Below are 13,047 nucleotides of genomic sequence, written 5' to 3' on the forward strand. Positions count from 1 at the left end.
CCAATTCCTAACTTTCCTAAATTTCCTAACAGTTTGGAGCTGGCCCCTTCCTCTTCCAACATAATTGTGCACCAGTGCACAAATCAAGGTCTATAAAGACATAGATGGCAGAGTCTGGTGTGGATGAACCTGACTGGCCTGCACAGAGTCCTGACCTCAACCCGATAAAACACATTTGGGATGAATTAGAGTGGAGACTGAGAGCCAGGCCTTCTCATCCAACATCAGTATGTGACCTCACAAATGTGCTTCTGGATGAATGGTCAAAACTCCCCAAAAACACACTCCTAAACCTTGTGGACAGCCTTTCCAGAAGAGTTGAAGCAGTTCTAGCTGCAAAAGGTGGACAAACGTCATATTGAATGAACCCTATGGATTAGAAATGAGATGCCACTTAAACTCATATGTGAGTCAAGGAAGGAACGAATACTTTTGGTAATATTGTGTAAATGGTGGAGAGATGAGCAGACAAGCAGGAAGAAGACAATAGCTGAAGTCAATGTCACAGTAAATGCAAGAACCACAGTGTATATAATAAATACTTCTGGCTGAGTCCACAAAATAATATCAGCTAGAATAATGATGACCAGGTACTCTGCCTAATGCAAGAGCCACAACCTCTGAATAAATGGTTATTCCAACTTGAAATTACATGGAAGTATGTAGAAGACCTGTTAGGAAACAGCAAGATTAGATTTTTCCCATATCATATAAGCTGTACTACATTGCCATTTACTGGACCATTTTGACTTTTTTTTTATTTATTGTATTTTTTCTGAATTTGTTTTTGAGATTTTACCTTTTAGTATCAAAGATCTGTAATGTTACAAATATGTCACATCGGGTGTTTGTGGTATATTTACAGTTGTGATCAAATTTATTCGACCCCCAATGCTGCAAAGGGTTTTATGGAATTCAGTGCACATTTGTAATTGTGTTCATAATGAAATCTTACAAGGACTTGTTAAAGAACTAAATGCAACTAAGATAGCATCAATTTTTTTTGTCATAAAGTATTAAATGGCCTTTTTGTGATTTCTTCATTGACACAATTATTCAACCCCTTTACGACTACCACTCCTAAGAACAGAGGTTCATTCCAGTGTTTTCCATCAGGTATTGAAAACATCTGTGGATGTCAACGAGCAGCAATCAAGCATGATAAGCACCAATTAGGCAGATTTAAAAGGACTGTGATACTCAGCTCCTTCTAGACATCTACTGGTGTGTTTCCAAGCATGGTGAAGGCAAGAGAATGGTCCCAGAAGACAAGAGAAGAGGTTATTGCTCTTCACAAGAATGGCAATGGATATAAAAAGATTGCGAAGTTGTTAAATATTCCAAGAGACACTATCGGAAGTATCATTCGCAAGTTCAAGTTAAAGGGCACAGTGGAAACGTTACCTGGTCGTGGCAGAAAGAAGATCCTGACCGCGACTGCTGTGCGCTACCTGAAGCGTAATGTGGAGAAAAATCCCCGCGTGACTGCTAAGGAACTGAAAAAAGACCTGTCAGATGTGGGCACTGAAGTTTCAGCTCAGACAATAAGGCGCGCACTGCATAACGAAGACCTCCATGCCAGAACGCCCAGACGCACCCCCTTGCTGACTCCAAAGAACAAGAAAAGTCGACTGCAGTATGCCAAAAGTCATGTGGACAAGCCCCAAAGGTTTTGGGACAGTGTACTGTGGTCAGATGAAACTAAATTAGAACTGTTTGGGACAATGGACCAGTGCTATGTTTGGAGAAGGAAGAACCAGGCTTATGAACAAAAGAACACCTTGCCTATTGTGAAGCATGGCGGGGGGTCAATTATGCTTTGGGGCTGTTTTGCTTCTAATGGTACAGGAAAGCTTCAACGTGTGCAGGGTACCATGAATTCCCTTCAGTACCAGAGTGGCCATCGCAATCACCAGACTTAAATCCAATTGAGAACCTCTGGTGGGACCTAAAGAAGGCAGTTGCAGTGCGCAAGCCTAAGAATGTGACTGAACTGGAGGCTTTTGCCCATGAAGAATGGGCTAAGATACCCATAGGTCGCTGCAAGACACTTGTGTCAAGCTATGCTTCACGCTTGAAAGCTGTCATAACTGGAAAAGGATGTTGTATTAAGTACTAAAAAATAATGTCACTAGGGGGTTGAATAAAACTGATAATGATGTGAGCACAGTAAAGACATTTGTGGTTATTCCATCATAAATATTATGTTATGTTTGTCTAATTTATAAGTGCCTCTTTGATATAATTGTAAATAAGATGACTGAAATGATCAAAATCAATGTCAAACTGGCCAAAACACTTTATTTCAGTGGGGGTTGAATAAATTTGATCACAACTGTATTCCTAGTCTGAAAATAAATCAAGTTGATTTTTATTTGCATTTATAACAACACTGCTGGATAAAACTGGTGGTTTTCAAATGTATTTGTTAACATATAAAAACTGTGCAAACCGTATAAAAATAAAATTACGTCATATTGTGTGTATGTGTGACTATGTCTGTGTGACTGTGTGTGTGTGTGTGTATGTGTGTGTGTGTTTGTGTGTGACTGTGTGTGTGTATGACTCTGTCTGTGTGTGTGACTCTGTCTGTGTGTGTGACTGTGTGTGTCAGTGTGTGCGCGTAACTGTGTTTGTTTCTGTGTGTGACTGTGTCTGTGTGTGTGACTGTGTATGTGACTGTGTCTGTGTGTGTCTGTGTCAGTGTCTGTGTGTGTGTCAGCATCTGTATGTCTGTGTGTGTGTGTGTGTGTGTGTGTGACTGTGTCTGTGTGTGACTGTGTAACGTAATTGTGGTTGTAATTGTGGTTGTGGTTCTTCAGGGTCTTCATCTGAGCTCTCTTCACATCCCTCAAACTCACTGTCATCTCCAGTGATGATATTGAATAAATCCTGAACACTGTATCGCTTATTGGAATTCATACCACAAATCATTAAAATTATGTTGAAATATGGTCAACATACAGTAAAAGTCAGGGGATTTAACTCGACAAGAGTTGAGTGGTTTGGCAGTCGAACTCCACGGGGGGGTATACAGGTGGCACCATTGGTGGTTACGAGGCAGGGTAACTGAGTGATTGGGAGTTTCACCCTCGGCTGGGAGTCGAGCACCAGGTGGCCATGCATAACTGCGGGCTGACGAGCACACAGCTCGCAGAAAACCAGTGAGAGTGAAGGTCACGCTCTGTGTGAGTGTTTGTTGTATGAGAGAGCGTGAGTGAGTAGCTAAATCTGTTCTAATTATCCAGATTATTATTATCTTATTTACTTTACTTTTTTACATTTTATGTTATTTAAATATTTTTTCTTTAATTTCTTTTAACATTTTCTTTTCGTCTTATCTCCTGTTAATGTTTCTTTTTATTTATACTGTAAAGCACTTTGAGTTGCATGTATGTATGAAAGGTGCTATACAAATAAAGATTATTATTATTATTATTTGTGTTAAATGTCACATAAAACCATAGAGCAATATACTGTTATGCAACAATTGTTTAATAATACATTTTAATACTAAATTTATCTGAAATAAATTTCATTTTAGGTTTATATTTGTTTAAATATGCCTTGAATTGAACATCAGAAAATATTGATTTTCACAAGGTCACATGGCATCTTACGTAACTATCTGAAGGTTAAAATCCCGATGTGACATATGTGACAAGAACCATTTCCTAACTTCTTTTTCATAATTGTGTTCAAGAAATTGGGTCAAAAATCAGAAAATATGTCATATAGGACATGTTATTGAAAAGATAGAATTGTTAAATGGGCTGGAACATACCTTTATAAACAAAATCAGGCCTTTTTAAAATTAGCAGATTTTGTGTCTTGTGCCAATCAAGCACACCACCATTTTGGAAATGAGGTCACATGTACAAACAAATTCAGAAACTGTCACATGACTGCATCCAGGAAGTGTCCTGTGTGTCACATAGGGATAGTATGCGTTAAAATTTAGGATTAACTTATATAAGGAACACACCGACCATTTAGTGCTTGTAACACATTTGTCACCATGGTATCTTATGTGTAAAATAAATGCTACAGATTATATGCCTGAATTTGACCAAAATTAGTGCTTAATAGTTTAACATGTCCCTTTAATAATAAAACGAAAAACTTTAATAATGAAAAACTAATTAAAACAACGTTTAATATTCAAAAAAGTTTTGAGGTCCAAATTGCACCGTATCCCAGGAATGAACCAGATTGGCTATTGCTGGCATGGAATCAAGCCGGAATTGTAAAAAATTTGGAATCTAACGCAGATGAATACACGAACACATCAGCATACCGCAACGCCCTGCCCTCTTTGACGCACCTTCGAGCACCTTCTGAGCTGTTTTTAGTGATGGGACATCTGAAGCTACGCTTCGAAGCGTGTACCGAGTAAAAAGGGGCGTGTCCGATGAAGCCCCGCTTCGGAGCTTGTGTTAGATTGAGCAAAATCACGTGATCAGCAACAAACGAGGCCTCGCATTACATCGGCCACGTCATTGCTTCATTTTGCGTATCGTTTTTCAAAATAAAAGCGCTACGAACCCTGTTGCTTCGTGTTGTAGAAGGTGGTTAAATTTAAAATCTGGAACGTTCTAAATTCTTTTTGTTTGATCAGGATGTACATTAGATTCACACATCAAAAACAAACTAAAAACCATTGGAAGAGGCAAACCTTATTTGTAATGTTAAAAACATTTTACATTTGGCAGACGCCCTTATCCAGAGCGACTTACATTTTATCTCATTTTTATATAAGTGAACAATTGAGGGTTAAGGGGCGCCTCAGTCATGGCCTCAGGTCTGGGAACCGAACCCACGACCCTCTGGTTACAAGACCAGTTCCCTAACCACTTCCCTTCCCTAACCACCAGGTTTTTTTTAAATCAGTTTCTAACTCAAAATATTCAGTCTGCCTCAACAACCACTCAATTCCCAATATAGTAAAGTACAACATATCTTCATTGTCAAATACGTTCATGACATACAAGAAAACCCAACACAACCACTAATGGTCAGGGATTAGATTGGCTACAAATCATTTTAATAATTAAAACATGACAATTAAGTATGATTTAATTGATTCTCCTGTTACTAAACATGAGTTTGATGGAAACTTTGTGACAGTATTGCATTTACAAATTGTTGAAAGTATGATCCAACTGAATGACGAGGCTGTTACAGTTTCACCAGCAGATGTCACTAGTGAGTGATGAATGAAGCCTCGAGTAATGAACCTTTTTGCAAAGCAAAGGGTTGGAAAGCTTCATTGCTTCAAGAGGCTTCATTTGCCCATCACTAGCTGTTTTGCATTAAATCTTCTTCTGCTAAATTATACCAAATTACACACAAATCAGGGGTATACTGCCTCCTACTGTACGACATATAAAAAATCAATACCGGTGTTACACTGAATTCTGTCACGGTCGAGTTTTGTGACCACAGAGGGCGCAATTTCAGTTTCTGTTCACAGGCACGACCGCTTTACGAACGCTCCGTTATGGAAGTTAATCTGTCTCAATATTAAAATGAAAATGTAATACGCATTTGCATTTACATGTTCCACTCATGCATGCAACTTTGAGCTCAAAATTCAAATTCAAATGCAATAGTTCCATTTACATTTGCAATGTGGTAGACATCTATTCATATTTCATTTACACATACATTTATTCCCAATTTTAATGATCAAGTTCATGTGACCATGCAAAGGTTGTACCAAAATTGTGATTAAAATGCTATTCGCTTAATATGCTTTGCTTTCCATGATAATGTGTTTGAAATGTAATTTTGCACTGCACCCAAGAAATCTGCCAGAGATGTCTCCATGATGATCAACATGGACAGGCAGGAGTGGACTAGGAGATGCACCCTGATTGGTTGGGAGACCAGCTTAGAGGATGTACAGGAGGATGAGGATGATGAAGACATGGAGGAAGAGGAGGAGGAAGAATGTGATGAGGAGAGTGTGATGGAAGACACTGTCTTAGAAGCCGAAGATCAAGAGTTGCATGAGGTGCACTGTCTGCCATTGTGCAGTGTCTGATGACAATCAGCCATCTCCTAATAAACATACAGACCTGATCCCAGATCAGCAGTACAGGTTCAGGGCCTTCCAGCACATGCAAGCCTGTGTCGTCTTGTCCTCACCAGCCCTCTCTCTGATTGCCCTCGGCAGGAATCCTTGGTCTCCTCCACTGAGAACGAGAAGGATAACCGCTTCCCAGAACGGGAGGTGGAGATCAGCCTCAAGCCCAACCGCGTCGACGTCCACAGGGCCGGAGGCTAAAAGTCCATCACGGTCAAAGTCCAAAACACAGCTCAGAAGAGGAAGAGCACAGAGTGGGAGGTGTGTGACCCCTAGAGGGCTCTTGACAGAACCTGCCTTTAAAAAAAATTCAGTTATTTTTTTTAGGAGTAGCTCACAATTATCTGGTTGAATAATATCCTCGTAACCTGGCCTGAACCTGTCACCGCTGTTTTGTGTGGTCTAGAACTCCAAGAATGGGAAGAACCTGTGTCTCCAGAGCATCTCCATGGTCAATGTGATGACAGTGGAGGTGTGTGTCTGTGCGGCGGAGCTGCTCTTATACCTGTGGCTCCAAGATCACGATCACACCAGTAATGAATGCTGATCGCTTCTACCAGGGCTGTAATTACAACTGCAGTTATTACTGTAATCAGTTCCTGTAGGGTATTATGAAAATATTTTTGATTTGTCAGTTAAGGAAGAACAGAACCCTGCAGAAGATCGGTGACTTCAGGTTCACTGACCCTGCTCGGGAGCAAAGGTCATTTTACGCTCCGGAGGGAAGCACGCTCCTCGCCCCTGTTGGGGAAAAATTTATATTTGGTCTTTCTGTAATCATATTCATCAGTATTCATATATTGACCACAATTAGTAATAAGTGGAAAGGAAATCACTTTATTAAGGTATATTAAACATATGTCAGGCCTAGGACAAGTTGATCAGTGTATGCTCTGCAGGCATGTAGGACCCCCCCCCCCCCCCCTCTCCTCTTTAATCTATAGATTACTTTGCCGGAGCCACATGCTAATCATTGGCATGTGAGCTATGTATGTTTAAATCAATAATTGTTTAAATTTATGTTCACATATTCTACCTGCAGGGCTGGACTGGTAATCTGGCGTACCGGGCATTTGCCCGGTGGGCCGACAGTCCTCGGGGGCCGATGGATTTTTTTTCTTCCCTTTTCTTCTAAGAGACCGGCTCACAATTTAGAGGGGGCAGCCCATTGGCCCATCTTCAATATAGACAGTGCACTGAACCAATCAGGATATAGGATGAAAGCGGCCCCACCCTTTCTCTGAGCGCGTTGTTAAATGAGAGGCAGCATGGACCAACAGAAGCGGCAGAAAGGGGGAGCGGAGAAGTTTCACACGAAGAAATTGAAGAGTCTCAATGTAGATGCTACAAAATGTGTAAAAATCACAGACATGTTCGCTGCTGTAGCCTCCACGTCCTCTGTAGGTGAAGACAGCAGCAGCAGACAGGGAGAGCAGCAGCCAGAGATGCAGACTTGTGAAAGAGAAACCGAGGGACATGCATTCATATCCTCTCGTCTAGATTATTGCAATAGTCTTCTAGCTGGATGTTCTGGTAAATCGTTAAACAAATCGATAAACCAGCTGGTTCAGAACGACGCAGCAGTGCGAGTTTTAACAAAAACTAAAAAATTTGATCACATTAGTCCCTTTACTATCGTCATTACACTGGCAGACAGTTAGATTCCGTATTGACTATAAAATACTTTTATTAACATATAAAACACTACATGGCTTAGCTCCAGAGTATCTTAGTGAACTTATTGATTATTACAACCCAGCACGTTCACTTCGTTCGCAGGACGCAGGGTTATTAACTGTTCCTAGGATCAAAAAGATCACAGCAGGTAGAAGAGCCTTTTCTTTTAAAGCTCCACAACTGTGGAATAATCTTCCTGCCTTTATTCGGGACTCAGACACAGTCTCAATGTTTAAAACTTGACTAAAGACTTATCTGTTTAGTTTGGCCTTTGAATAATCTGTTACATATTTACCACATCACATATCTTTCTTCTCTGAGGTTCACCTGGGGAGTAACACTGCAGAGCCTACAATACCAGTCTCATCACTCCGACACAGAATGAAAACCTGGCGTTCATCACAAGACATTTACATTGACAATATCAACACCCAGAACTTTCATTCTAGTTACCTTATACTTAGCCTGATTGTGTGATTTCTTTGTGTATTAGTCTGTTTAATTTGTTTTTGTGTAATTTGTGTGTTAACGGACCGCCCAATGGAGGATGGGTTCCCTTTTGAGTCTTGGTCCTCCCAAGGTTTCTTCCTATTCCCCACCATCATAGGGAGTTTTTCCTTGCCACTGTCGCCTCTGGCTTGCTCATTAGGGATCTGGACACCACCCTATATTGGACATTTTAATTAGATTTTAATTCAGTCTCAACATTAAATCACAGGTTTTTCAGTGTTATTGGTCTTCTACCCAAATTACCACCCACAATGCCACAACATTTACAACTGATTACTGATTACTCAGCAGAATAGAAGAAAGATTTCCCCCCTAATCTAACTAATGTCTGGGGCATCAGGGAGCAGACGGCATAAGGACTTATCGTAATCAAGGCCAAATATACAGCCTTGGGTCAAATCAGAAAGGCTTTCAGACAAAGAACAAAAATCAACACATAGTTCAAACATAATTCCAACAAAGGCAACACTTGACTAAAACTTGGAAAATTCATAGCTGTGAACAACAGGACTGTGGCACAAACCACAATGAAAGCATGGACTTAACAAAACAAGGGGTTTAGATACACCAAACAAAACAAGGAACACCTGAACATGATAATGAGGGGCTGGGTTACAAAACATAAGGAGGGACCAAGACTGACAGATAGCACATGGCTACATAAACAAAACAGACTTGACAGATGGGGCGGGGCTAGATTTTTTTTATTTTATTTTTTTTTTTAGATGTGACAATAACTATAATGCCTGAGAATTACAGTTACCCAACTGGCATCAACCACTGAACATATGAGTTGACTTGGGAACATATGAGTTCTGTTGGGCCGCTTGTTTTACGAGCCTGTGCACGTGATGTAACGCCAAAGGGTACCAAAATGACCCAGCTGTTCCAAATTCACTGGTCTTGAGTTTGTGAGATCAAAACAATGAGTAAATTGAGCCACTTTGTGAGTTGACCAATCTACCATTCCACAACTACGCATTCATGTGCAAGCACTTTGGCTTGGGAATGTCTTCATCTCCTGCCCCTTACCCAGGGTTCAGGATCCCTCTGGTGTCACAATGCATAGCAACAGTCATAAAGTAATCCCAACTGGTGCTTATTACTAGTAATAAATCCAGGTGGGAATGCACTAGTCATAAATCCAGGTGGGGATGCACTAGTCATAAATCCAGGTAAGAATGCATTAACTCTCTAACAGCCTGTTTATACTCCAAAGAACTATGACCCTAAATTCCATACGACTCAAATACCTACCAACGTTTCTTATGCCCACAGTAATATGGTTCAGAGATGTATGTTTCTTTTCTCAATACTTCACAAAGCAATAACTTGTCATTTTAACATACAATGATATCAAATCATTCATTAATGTTTGGCTATTTTAATACAATCTTTGAATTGTTATGTCCATTGTTTCATTATTCTCATATAATTATTATATAATTATGATTATATGATTCTATAATCATGTGATTATATATTATTATATTATTTGGACCAGTGAAAAAAGTCACTCATATTTCACATTGATATTTCATATTTACTTCATCCAATTTTTCTCTCCCAGTCCTTACGATACTGTCGCCAGTATTTTCCAGTGTAACTGTATGTCTCTTTCACACAGACTTCTAGGCTGGTTCTTCCTCACACTTTTTCCTCTCTCATTTCTCATGTTGTGACATTCAAAGATTTATTTAAAGTGTGTCGTCTTGCACACATTCACCCATTTTCCAAGCAAAACTTGTTGTCATTTTCATCATTCTCCCTGCTTCATTTTTAGTCCACTGTTGCCTGTCTGAATGTGTGGGGGGTGGCATAAGTGTCCCTTCTAACTAAACTAATTTATGCTAACACTACAATGTGTTAAGTTGGTGTGAGCAGTGGTCTGAGAAGTGTAGCACACTTCTGCCTGTCTGTACCAATATACATTCAAATGATTTTATTTTCATTCTGTACGTGTATTAAAACCTTTAGGTGGCCAAGGTAAATTTACAGTCAAATGACTACATGAAATAAGCCTGGAAATTTTAAAATGTCACTTGCATTCTTCAAAATACAGATCGTTTGGTGATTAATTGAGCGGAATGAAAGATTCACTTTTTGTAGCTGCATTGTACTTAACACATTGTAGTGTTAGCATAAATTCACTTTTTGTAGCTGCATTGTAGAGCAATTGACAGAGGTGGGACCAAGTCAGTGTTTTGCAAGTCTCAAGTAAGTCCAAGTCTTTATACCTCAAGTACCGAGTCAAGTCTCAAGCAAAGACACTCAAGTCAAGTCAAGTCTCGAGTCAAGACAGGCAATAATCAAGTCAAGTCCCAAGTCTGAAACTTGGAATTTCAAGTCCTTTCGAGTCTTTTTTTTTTTTTTTTACCAATGTTGCAGGTATATTTTAAATGTAAATAATAGACATGCGTTCTTTTTTAAATCTGTATTCTCCTCAAATCTTGATAAAACATGTGCAACTGAAAACACGAAGTATAAAAAAAAATTAAAATTACACCTCTTTATTGCACAGTTCAATTTGTTAAACTTAGCTGCAAAAATATTCATACTTTAAACTACAATTTTCCAGAAATAAATATTCTGTGAAAAAGTCATAAGTAGAACTCCATGTTCAAATAAAAAGTGCTGATATTTTCACAGTACAATACAAAGAACCATAACAGCATTTTCCCTCTCTTCTCTTATCTGGTTTATTGGAGAACATGTGTGAGTGACACAAGACAAACAAATATAAGAACTGAACAATTAACAGGAATCTGCAACTTTAGACATTTCAGTAAACTATTCTGCATTGCATTTGCTGGCCAAAAGTCTGTATGTCATTTGTGCACGATGAATGATGTCCCCATAGCTGAAAACTCGCTCCACTTTTGTCAATATATTTTTTTCTCGACGTAGATATCTTCAAATACACAATCCATGCTGAGATAGAACTGGATATTATGATGGTGACAGAGAGAGGCTCTCTTCCCCGAGTTCAGATACAGAACCCATGGATGCCAACTCTCACGCATTGAGCGTGAGACACACGCATTTGACCGTCTTCACACGCTCTCACGCAACACATCCGAATATCTCACGCCGGAAAAAAATCTAGTTTATTTACCTCTGATCCACATCTATGATTCAATGAGTTACTAGTTCGCTCTGGCACCAACCACTGGCGATCGATCGATCGCGATATAATACTTAATTTGTGTCCATTTTACACCCCGCCCGGTAAAAAATTTACGTTCGCCAACCCCCCATTTGATTGGTTGTGCTGCAGCCCATGCACACACACACGTACAGAGTGTGGAAAAGCAGAGGACTGGTCTGCGTCAGAAGGACGGAAATTAAATTAATGGGGCGCACTTTATAAATATTAATATGCGTTTTAAAATTTAGATTTGGGGTAAAAAAAAATCAAGTCTTTGCAAGTAAACAGGTTCAAGTCCAATTCAAGTCCCAAGTTATTGGTGTAAAAGTCCAAGTCAAGTCTAAGTCTCTGAATATTTTTTCAAGTCAAGTCAAAAGTCTTAATATTAATGACTCGAGTCTGACTCGAGTCCAAGTCATGTGACTCGAGTCCCCACCTCTGGCAATTGAACACAGATCCCCTAGAAAAGAAAAAAAAACACGTGAAAAAAGTACTATGGCAGATATGACGACTGCGAAAAAGCTGTTGTGAATTATTTAGAGAAGTGGCTAAATGTACCCAGAAAGCTCTAAATGCATGTTCACAGGGGTCAATGTGAAATTATCCTAATAGGAGTGAAATAGCAGTATTTTAAGCTTATTTCATAAATTGTATATATTATAAAGCACAACATAAACATGATATAAGGATAATAAGGAGAATCTCCATGGGTAATCGGTTCAACACTGCATTGCTCACCAGTTTGGACTGAAAGTCCACTCTGCAGTGACCAAACCTCTCATTGGCAGAAAGGATCATTGGTGAGGAGCATGTTGTGTGGACCCCAGAGTCCTGATATAAATCCAATAGAAAACCCCTGGAAAATACTTACTGACAAAGTTATGGACAAGAAACCCACAACAGTCACAGAACTGTGAAATAGACTGGAAGAAGAGTGGACTAAAATCACACCAGAGTAGTGTGTGAGACTTGTGATGTCCTGTAGCAGATGTGCTGAAGTAAATGGTGTTCCCCCTAATAAAAAAAACCCTTCAAATGTTTATCAATGTAGATTACATTTATTCTGAAGTGTTCATACATTGTTCTCTAATGATCTCCAGTATTCCAAGTGTTTTACTCAACGGATCACCAAGCTCTCTGTATTTTGAAAGTGGCTACTTTCAATGTAGCCGGTGGCGTAGCTGAAATCAATAACCAGGCTAAGTAAATATATAATTAAACATCACGTTAAAATATTTACTCATTTTTTTTGCACTTTTCATTATTTTATTTAGGCTACTATTAATTTTACTATTTTTTTCCACATGGCCCCATATATTTCACCGATTGATGCATTGTATGCTGCTCTTAGCTAGCTACATGTCAATTGAAAACCAAATTCTGATATTAAAACATTAGTATTTTGTATATTATTCTGTTGAACATCAGTCCAATATTACTAATTAGCAGTCAAGTTACATTTAATCATCGATATCATCTATGATGATCTATGATTTCTATGCAGGTGTTCGCCAGAAAATTATTTGAATACAATGAAAACGGGTTTGTTTCTGTTTATTGTGCGGGACACTTTAAACGCTGCGGCTGCGTTTCCCGCCCCTGTTGGCGCCTCCAAACACGGAAC

This window comes from Brachyhypopomus gauderio, chromosome 5, assembly GCF_052324685.1.
Source record: "Brachyhypopomus gauderio isolate BG-103 chromosome 5, BGAUD_0.2, whole genome shotgun sequence".
Lineage (NCBI taxonomy): Eukaryota > Metazoa > Chordata > Actinopteri > Gymnotiformes > Hypopomidae > Brachyhypopomus > Brachyhypopomus gauderio.